Source organism: Drosophila elegans, unplaced genomic scaffold, assembly GCF_018152505.1.
Source record: "Drosophila elegans isolate 14027-0461.03 unplaced genomic scaffold, ASM1815250v1 contig_520, whole genome shotgun sequence".
Lineage (NCBI taxonomy): Eukaryota > Metazoa > Arthropoda > Insecta > Diptera > Drosophilidae > Drosophila > Drosophila elegans.
Genome location: NW_024545903.1, coordinates 4,787,583 through 4,795,594, shown reverse-complemented (window position 1 = coordinate 4,795,594; position 8,012 = coordinate 4,787,583).

Genomic DNA, 8,012 nt, shown 5'->3' with positions numbered 1-8,012 from the left:
CATTTAACTCTTGTTTCGTTTGCCATGCCTAATTCCCGCTGAGTGGTCGGTCGGACGGGTGGGGTGCCTAATATGGAATATGGGGAAATCCAGCACATTGTCATCATTTTAATTTGCAGCGATTAATTGTCATTGTGCGCATTAATGTGCTTCACAAGGATTTGCGTAATTTGCACAACGTTGCCGACTGCGAGACTACAGCAGCATATCCCTCTCGGTTCGGCTTAACGTAAATGGTTGCAGGCTGTGGCGGGGAAGTCCCTGAATCCTGCCGAGTCCCCAGCAATGTTGTTGTGGTTTTAATAAACGTTATTAGCCGACTGGCTGCATTGCCTGCAACTGCAAATTACCGCAATTACATTCGGCTCAAGCGAAAAGCAACGGCAGCTACTTACTTTCGCAATTTTTGTAATTTCATAATTGTGTCGCGTAATTAAAGCCAATTTTGCATCGAGCTGAATCAGGACAACGCAAAACGTAGGACTCAGGGAAAAGGATTCAGGTGTATGAGTAAGCTGGCTGCCACTTTTCACCATCAATTTCGAACAAATGGGCTTGGTAAATTCTGCGAAAGTGTTTCAGTGTGTGGCATACTTTAAGGCTTGGCCAGAATTCAATGTACATGAAAAGGGTATAATTACAGAAAATGTGATGGATTTTGCACCCAGAAACTTTGGCTTATACAAGTTATTTAAATTGTTTTGTTCCTTTAAATAATATTCAGTTTTTTTTATTGGAAACAAATCTGATTATCAATTACTGTGAATTTACGCAAAATAAGCACATAAAAAAGGGTTTTTATGATGATTTTTGAAAAATAAAACACATAAAATTGTTTAAAATAGCAGAATTTCTTTTAAAACATGGTTTTGCGTTTAAACTTTAAAATGTGTATACGTTTATACTTCAGTGTGTATAAGTCAATAGCTACTTGTTACTTTAAATTTGAGTGGTGTACACTTTATATTCTTACATTTCTTAAATAAATATCCTTTATTAAATAAATATGTTTTAGCGAATTGCCAATAAACTCGATTTACAGAATCGAGGGCCGACAATCACTGGAATTATCGCGAACAATGACAACCGCAACTGCAGCAACCGCTGCAACTGTTGCCACTGTTGCAACTGCAACTGCTGCTGCGTGTGTGCTGCGGAAATGAACTGCCGACAAATGATGCAGCGAGTGCTGGGCAAACTGCTGCGTTAAATAAATAAAATTACGCACAATTTGCGGCTTTTTCGGATCGGGGGCCAGCGGAAATGCAGAACGGAAATTACATTACAGCTGCAGAGTGCGCACAAAGCCGCGAGTGCGTATACGTAATGCGAGGCCAACCAGCGATAACACCATAAAATTGTTTAATAAATTGTTAATACAACATTGTAAATATTTCATTGATAAACCCCCGGGCCACCCACCACTCCCCCAAAAAGCAACCCGTGCGAACCGCAGCAGTTGTTCCTGTTTATGACACTAATTTAATACGAAATCAAACAGTCATCGCCATCTCGATAAGACATGCGGGTTGACTTTTATTAAAGGCAAATGTAAATAAAATCATAATGATATTTCGCCAGGCCCGAGTCGCAGTACCGATCCCGAATCTAGTCCCGGATGAGGTGCATGCATTCATTAGCCTTATCAGCTCACTCAACATCAAATAAAATGTTTAATAATACAAGTGGACGGTGGGCGGTGGGTGGGGTCGCCGAGTGGCAAACTCGATAATAATGACGGGATATCACATCAGGTTGAATCAATTGTCGCGTTGTTGGGTATTAACTTTCATTTTGTGACGATTTTCCCCTGACATCAATTGCTGTGAAAGCGGATTACTTGTCATAAAAATGTGCGCACAAAAAAGGTAAATTTATATAAACGCTCGGAAAATGGAAGGGGCAAGTGGGTCTTCCCTTTTGAATGGGTGCTAAATGTTTTTTGATACTATTATTATTGGACAGGTAGGACCATGAATGTTTGTCAAGTCGGGGGCGATGAAAATACACTTCTCTGAGCAGTTAAACTGATTTAATTGGATCCGTGTTGATATTAATAAATTTGTTTTAAAAGGTTTTTCTAAAATTTTTCTTTTTAAAGGAAAACAATGAAATTGAATTAAGACTAATTCTTTTCTAATAACTCTTTGAAAAGTATTTTAAAACGAAAAAATCTGTTATGTTGGTGTTAAAGTCGAACTTTTTTATTTTACACCTTAATAAAATCGATATCGATTTTCTTTCCTGTTAAGTCAACAGCAATGTTAAATCAAAATATCTTAACCCCATTTACCGCCTTAACTTTTTAAGCTTTTCTTACTCTTCTCTTTTAACTAAAAGAAGAGTATTGCAAAGTTCCAAAAAACCTTGAAAATACTATTTGTTGCAGAATAAGCAGTGAATATGGAATTACGTGTTGGCTAGACATTGCATTAGCCAGGCCCAGAGTCAGTTGGCATTTGTAGTCACGTAACCCCACCGAAATCAGAGGATTTATATGAAAAGCATTTCCTGATTTTGCGGCCCCCAAAACCCTCAGGTCGCTGATTATTGGTTCAATGCACCTGAAGGACATTTTTCTATTGCAAAAAGTAAGCGGGTGGGCCTGAGGTGGTGGAATGAATTTCTTAATGCATTTCCGTTGCGCAATTGAAGTCAAGCCAAAAGGCGGGGCAAGGACTCTGTCGGTGGCTAATGCACGGGCCACAGCCACAATAAATGTCAACTTGTCCTGCATGCAAGTGAAGTGTATCCTGGGAGGGGCAGGTCCTTTCGCCAGCAAAGGGCAGGCGAGTCGAGCGAAAGGCAAATCAACTTTGCTTGCGCATAAAATGTAATTTATAAAATGTAATATAATATCAACAGCACACAAAAGGCGGAGGTTGTGGGGTCATCCCACAACAATGCCATAATGTCAACTGCCTTTTGTCCTTGCGGATGATTCTGGTGGCTACCCGCTGCTGTTGAGTCACTCATCCTCCTCTGTTAGCCCAGGAGCATTTATTTTATTTCATTAAAAGCAGTGCACAGAGGAAAAGTAGGTCCCCCTTGAAACAAATACAACTCTAAATAATTATTTAATGATCAAGAGAAACGCCAATAATATATATATATAATATATATATTTAAAAACAAGATAATCATTTATATTTTATTAAGCTTAATCACATCAGTAAAGTATTTTTTTTTTAATATTCCTAGTAATAATATAAATATGATTTAGAGAAAACTTTGGATGACAAGCATTAACTTGACCCTACAAAATTATGCTTTTGAAAAAATTCAGATGGTAAATATAACCAAATTTTGTAATGTTTTATCTATGTGCAAAGACTCTTTTGCCATCTATCTCTTTCTCTCTCCGCCTCTGGCTTCTCTTTCTTTCTGTCTTTCGCTGCTGGAGGTCCTTTGGCATATCCTTGTGCCTTTTTTATTTGAGGGTAATTGCAATGCTAGCTGGGCAATTTTAAATTTTATCATTGCGCCCGCATCTGTCGCTGACAGATTAGTTAGTTATTCTACTTATCCTTCTGCTCTTTCTCCAGATTGGTCCTTGTATTTGCCCCAAGCCATTGTGAGGCTGCCATAATTTTGTCAAGCAATTAATCATTTTCATAAATATGCAGGGGTTAGAAAATATATGATAACTATTTTTAATTAGGCATTCCTTAATTTTATAAAAAATTTAAGCCACAAAAGTTTTGTTCTGTTTTTCGGAACTGATTGGGTTTCTTATATACTTGCAAACAAATATAAGTGCGTTTTTGCATTTATTTACAAGCATGTGCATGTAATATTTTCAATATGTTTGCCAAAGGATTTCTTTTCTGGGCTGAAAATGCAAATCCATTATGCCACAATGTCCTCGACTAATGCACTGGGCAAACTTGGGGCCTCAGCTTTTCGCATTGTTGTCGCTGATTTCTTGGCATTGTTAAGCGTATTAAGAATGTGTGTACATACGCAATATAATAATGGCCTAGGTCTGCAAGCTTAAAAGCATATTGAAGTGGAAATATATTGGGAAAATATTGGTAAATTCCACAGATATTTACGAATAATGCGAAGTAAATAAAAATGTTTTTTTTTATTGTTAAAAAGATATAATATGGTTTAAAAATTGTATGTATTTTGAATTTACTTAATGTTGTAGTCCTTTCGTCGTTTCCCTGTTTTCAATAAAACCATTTCTTCATCACTACAACGGGGTAAATACATTTGTATTAAAAAATCTTGAGCAAATTACAGTCATCAGTTGGTAAGCCAAATCAAACATTTCCTGCTCAGCCAGTGGATATCCCAACAACCTTCCATTTAATTCGGTCTTCTCTTTTTTTGTTGCTCTGGGTCCTTTGCCACTCGAATTCACTTGATTACAAAGTAATTTATTGGCAAAACGAAAAGTCAGAGGAGTGGTAGCGGCAACAAGAAGCTAGATAAACAAGGATTTGTCTCAATGACAGCCCTCTGACCTCCCACCGCCCCCTAGTCTATCTGCTGCGCATACGAAATGCGGCAAATCCCAAAAATCAACAAACAAATGAAAAGAAAATTCAATAAAATACGACGAACCGAATAGTAGAGGGAACTTTTTCCCTTCATTCTTTCTCGTTTCTGGTTTGGAGGGGAAAAACTAATTACACAGAAAAGCTGGAAAAGCGTCTACCAGTGGGCGTGTTGTGTTAGCTCGACCACGCCCCCTCCCACATTTTAGCGGCTCTTCTCCTTTAACTTTTGATTTCTTTCCCTTCGCATTTTTCCGTCTTCACTTTTCGCACATTGCGTAAGGCGCATTTAATTACGTATGCCAGGCAGGAGTTGGGATCCCCACTCACTTAAACTCTAAGTTTATTTCCACCAGCTCGGTACAGTACGCTCTCACCTGATATGCTCTTAGTTGTTAAATATAAAATTGAAAAAAACATTAAAAGAATTATTAAAAAAAAATGTTATTTATTGAAAACTAACCTTGATTTGTTTCGACTGGTCTTAAACATTTGCTGTTCGAGTAATATTTAAACGGAGTTTAGATCGGTAATTTCACTGTAATATATATATTTTTTTAAATTAGGTTAACATAATTTAATCAAGTAGTATTTTTTTTTAAAACTAAAATGCTTAAAAATTACGCGTGGATGTTATAAGTAAATAAAAACTGGAAAGTAACAGCAAGTGATTTTGTTCTTAGAAAGAATTATTCATCACTACGATTTCGAAGTCTAATAAAAGGTCAATATATACGATTTTAGAGCAGTTACTTAAAATTTGCATATTATGTATACATTAAAATGTATTTTAATCTTAAATTTAATTTCGAAATACTACACAGTGCACCATCTACTATTGCAGATTCGCACTGTGGCTAACCCAGCTCAAACAAAAAAGCGAATAAAATTAATTATTTTGTCAGTTGATACAGCAACGTTAACTGCTGTTAGCCCCACTCGTATTCTTCACCGTCCCCGTATCCTTGCTGGCCCTTTTGGTGGCTGCTGGTCTAGTGACACCCGCAAAGCCGCAGGACACGACGCGTCGACTGGCCGCCACCTGCCGCACAGAAAATTGGCATGTTGTGTCAATATAGATGGCAGACTGTGTGGCCTTTGGGGTTCGACTTAGCAGCAATCCGCCATCTGAAAGCTGAAAAAACGAGTGATGAATCCTTCCCGCTCCTCAGCCGGCGGTTGTCCTTTTTTTTTTTTGGTTGCATGGCCCGCGGTCATGTTATTTTTTGCAATTTGAGCGTTATTTGTGTACGCCAGGCTGGACTTAAATTGAGGAGTGAGGACAGCATCCTTTTTTTCCTTAGATAAATGCGTGATGGAATTTCTAGATAACTAAAACATGGTCATGGTACTGTAATAGTAGGAATGTTTTTCATTTCTTATGTATTGAATATATTTTTGTGATATTGCTAATAAATAGGGGCTCAAAAAACTTTAAAATTCTTATCACAAATTTATATTCGTCTTTTTTCTCAAAAAATATTTAAAATATTTCATTAAAACACAAACGATTTACGTAAATTTACTTAAGAGTTTAACGATAATAATTTTTACTGTCTGAGCAACTGTTAAAATTCCTTTACTATTGCAAATTTTTTTTTCTTTTCAATCTGTTAAGTCTATGTTTAATATTTATTGGATTCATCCAGATGGAAGAAATATAAAAAATGGATGTATGAACCAATCACATATGCAGCAAATAGTTTTACGTAATTTGGATTGACATTTCCTTTGAGCCGCAAACAGGTTTTTTTCGTCGTTTTTTGTAAGCAGCTTAATGAACCTGTCCATTGCCGCCAAACGGCCAATAACAAAGCTAAAACAAACAAGCGGGCTCTCGATCGGAAAAACTGTCTACCCCTGAAATACATCCTCCACACAACCCCCGACCCAAAAAGTGGGGGTGATGCTCCAGCCAACCACAGGTTTCCAAACAATTACAGGCAAATTGCGTTGAAATGAAATTTTCAACGTTTCGATTTTTGATTCTCATTCTGGGGCCTCTTTTCCCTTTTATTTGCGGGTACGTTTTTTTCGGCTCAGACTTCTGGTGAGTGCCAAAAAAACGACGAGAAAAAATGTTCATTACAATTCCGTCAGAGGCAAAGGCCAAAACCGAAAAAAAAAAACAAAAGACAACGCACAAATGTGTGCAACGCAAAATTGCGGCCCTGCTAAATGCAGAACAAAGAAAAAACAGCAACAACTGCATTCAGACAAAGATTAAATGAACGCTAAACTGGCAACAGCGAAAAAACAAAGCCCAAAGGATGGATTTTTATATATGGGGGGTGGTTAGATGAAGAAGAGGCATCCACAAAAAGTAGTGTGCCCACACATGAGGTCCAGTGCTGCCAAATCGTGGATTTGATTGGGCTTTAGCTATTTTTATTCGGGAATTTTGATTTCCAGGTGCTTAAATGGAGTAAAAGAGAATATGGCTCCTGATTTGGACCCATTTGGAAAATTTTATAATGCATTACGAAACACAGGGAGGTCTTAAACAGTAAACAAGATAAAAATTCAGACTCTTTAATTGTTTTAAAATCTAATTATCAAAGAGTTAATAACATTTAGAGAAACAATGTCGATCTGCTGATAAAAAACACTACTCGCTTCTTTAAAAACAGGAAACATAGTCTTCTTCTACCTGGAATAGGATGATAACTTTTTGGAAGATTCATGCATAAGCTGAAAATTGAGGGACTAGTTGGCGTAGAAACGGACGGACAAACAGACGGACATGGCTAGATTTTTACAGCTTCTACTGTTTCATCGGCATAAGCCTTATATTAAATTGGAATGTTGTTAAGATATTTCCATAAAATAGGAAATAGCTTGGTTGGGTGTGAATAAAGCCAACTGATCAGAGCCAGGAAATTCTGCATATGAGCTAATCTCTGGGCGTTGATTTTTTGTTGCAGCTTTTAGGCGCAAACGTTTATTGCATTTAGTTTTCATTTTGCTCTCTGCCGCTGTCCAAAAAAGGAACTCAAACAAAAACCTCCGACCCCGAACCAAATCCCCCGAAATGGAACCAAAAAAAAACAAAAAAAATTCGGCTAACGAGAAATTGCACTTGACTGTAGGCTGGGTAGGGGTTAAAGGGGCGGTGGGGCGGTTAAAGGGGGGTGGGCGTGACTTATTTGCACATGCTGGGCGAAATTTAAGCGCTTTTAAACACAATTGTTATAAATAAACAAAACAAAAAATGTAACAAATTTCATTTCTGCAACGTTTTTGTTTGAGTTAAAATTGTATGCAAGTTTTTGTACACATACACATATGGAGGAGTCCTACGTTTGGAGCTATGTGTGAGTGTGAGTGTGTGTGCTGTGCATGTGCGGTTGGGCAAATAAGGAAATTTACAGGACTTATGCAAACTCACACAGGCGCAAATGCGGCGCCCTCACACAGACACAGAGCAATTGAATGCAATTTTGCATGAGATATTAAAAAATATTTTTTCGTCGCTTTTTGGGCTGCCAATTGTGTGTTACATTTCCG